This window comes from Photinus pyralis, unplaced genomic scaffold, assembly GCF_008802855.1.
Source record: "Photinus pyralis isolate 1611_PpyrPB1 unplaced genomic scaffold, Ppyr1.3 Ppyr1.4_LG1, whole genome shotgun sequence".
Classification (NCBI taxonomy): domain Eukaryota; kingdom Metazoa; phylum Arthropoda; class Insecta; order Coleoptera; family Lampyridae; genus Photinus; species Photinus pyralis.
This window is the reverse complement of record NW_022170249.1, coordinates 16,157,918-16,160,712: the sequence shown is the minus strand read 5'-3', so window position 1 is coordinate 16,160,712 and position 2,795 is coordinate 16,157,918. Positions and strand designations below refer to the sequence as shown.

The window sequence follows — 2,795 nt, the reverse complement described above, 5'->3', positions numbered from 1 at the left end:
CAGGCAACACATATCTTGTAGCAACTTTTAAAAACACAACGTAGTAGGTGGTCCTAGTATTTTGTTATTCAGATTAGGTAGATTTGTCTAGCTAGACGATCATGTGCCATGGGGTTCAGTTAGTTTGGGAGGGACTAACTAATTGAATGCATGCTTCACCAAAGGCCTGTAGTTTTAAGTATTAAAGGCTATCGAGGTACTGCCATCAGAGTTGGACTGGGTCACCTGGGTCACTAAATTAAACTGGGTCACTGGGTCGCTGGGTCACGTCATACTCTTTTCAGTTAATACACAATATAACTCCATCAATATATACTTGACGGGAGGGCATAATGAGGGTACAATCAATTATGCCCCTCGTTATGCCCTCGGACGTCATAAACTGCTTTATATATCTCATATGATATGACAGATATAATTGGCATAGGTATGATAGGCAAATCCAAAATTGTTAGTAGACAAGTTGATAAAGTAGTAAGTAAGGTTTGATGTCAACTGTCAATTTAATGCCAGCTGTTTTTCCTTCACGTACATACCATATAAACACTCGAAAAAAACGTAAATATTGATTTGTAAGAAACGCACAGAAATGCGACAGTAAGCGCAAAGTTAAAACGACGAAGATTGACAGCTATCAAATATCAATGCTATGTTGCTACCATGTCACTTGTACTTTCTTGTGCACAGGTAATGTCATTGAGCAGAGTGGATAAACATGTCTTTGGCGGTACATTTAGTTAGGCAATAGAGCTGCGATTTATCGTACTTTTTGTCTGAATTGGAATAGTTATGACCAGAACCAGAACAATAAATTATTGAATGCTGCTAAGTGGGCAAAAACAAAACAAAATCGAGGTCACGAGCATATCTATCTATCAAGTATGCATTAGTAGCATAGTCCTTGTAGTACCGTTAATATTGAAATGAGTGAATAAAACTACTTATTCCAAGTTGTAATCAGTGTGCAGTGCAACTAAAACACCCGGTATATCTTCTGCCACAAGAATAAAAATGACAACCTACAGGCATTTCGTCCCAGTTCCATTATTTATATTTGTATGATATGAGTAAATGTTTAATAATAAAAACCTACATATTTCTTTCCATGCTGGATTAGAAATATTTGGATTACGTCATGTTCATCTGACCAATTAATGGCAAGTGCCGCCTAAACAGCACGCCTACTTAGATCATTTTACATTACCATTTGAAGACGTGAATGTGATCGAGTAAAATTGATTTGATACCTACTCTTCCAATCGGCGATAATAATAATAAAATGACAATTGAAAGGGGAAGCGACGGAATTTATGCTATGGGTCAATACTCGCTTACCTAATTCCTCAACTAGCCTTAGCATTACACCCCCAACATGTAAATCTCCTTTAACCCGAAGTACACGTTCCGTTTGTAAGTCGGTAACGTACACTCGTAAGTTCCACGATCCATCACCAATTAATTGTCCGTTCGATATCATTTTGTGCGATTTTTCCGGTTAACAAACGGCACCACAAATTAGCATACACGCCCACTTTAAACATTCATGGTAATCTTCAAACACAGATCATTTTAATAACACTCGTACGTATCCAGTCACTAATTACGAATCACAGTAGTATTATTGTGCATTAGTTTATCAAAATATGTAAAAAAATAAGTTAAACTCTTAAATAGTGTTCCTAAGTTAACGTTAAATATAACATTTCTATTTATAAATCAACAAAACTGGGAATGACTGCGGAGGCTACGTAGTAGGTGCATGTTACGTGTATCGCCCACCACCGCTTATGAAATTATCAGCCGAATGTAACCGATTCCTCCTATTTTCTGAAAATCCTTTTACATTTCATAATTCCTAAAACTTTCCGAAATTAATGACAATCATTAATCATTATTAATGCGGTATCAAGATGTTACGCCAATTCCTGCACCCAGTCACATAAAGAGCAAAAAAAATGGACAGGGACGGAGTCCGCGGATATGTGACTTGGGGGGCCTTGGCAACTTAGTCATTGGTAGAGTTTGGGAGAATCAATTGTGAAATATTAATTAACTGTTAATTGATAGGTGATTGTCGAATCAATGTAGGTTACAATCACCGACCGTGGTTAAAATCCTTGACAGTCGAAGGAGAAAAACAAATATCCTAGCGATTGATGCGGTGTAAAATAAGTTGCCTACCTATAGGTACAAAGACTTCAACACATGGTGTATAATTAGGCTATACACCGTGTCCAACATGTAACGTAAATTTAATTATCTAATTTATTTAATTGTTTATTTGTATAAAATTAACTATTAATGTCCACCGTAACTAATGAGTAATCAGTAATGATAGGTTTATACCATCATAATTACCTCACTATTATTGTATAATTAAGAAATAGCCAATAGAAACGAAGGTATGGTTTCGTTGGTTAGTTATGCACAATAATCCTTTGTTTTTATTTGCAATTTCTTAATGACCTAATGATAATGATTTATAACAATTCAAGATACAATATACAAAAATGATGAAAAAAAAAAAACTAAAGCTACACTTTAACTCAGGGCTGTATGCTTAGTGCATAGAGAATCCCTTTCCCTATTAAATTTCTTTTTGATGTTAAAAAATTCACTTTCTTTCTTCTCTTTTCTCCTCTTGTTTTTTCCTGTAGATATCTTAAAAAGAAATTTTTTTGTTTTACTCTCATGTAGTGAATGCTCATGTATATCATTTTGTATGGGAATAAAGTCAATTATTATTATTATTATATTTATCACTTACTTGCAGTTAATTTATAATACAAGCATAG

At 34.7% G+C, this 2,795-nt stretch overlaps 1 long non-coding RNA gene across 1 annotated transcript; it reads left to right on the top strand.

Moving 5' to 3' along the window:
- Positions 1 to 1,315: 1,315 nt before the first annotated feature.
- LOC116169199 lies at positions 1,316 to 2,613 on the top strand. The gene is made up of 2 exons (XR_004144905.1): positions 1,316 to 2,015; positions 2,068 to 2,613. It is a non-coding gene; the product is annotated as an uncharacterized LOC116169199 (long non-coding RNA).
- The last annotated feature ends 182 nt before the right edge of the window (positions 2,614 to 2,795 follow it).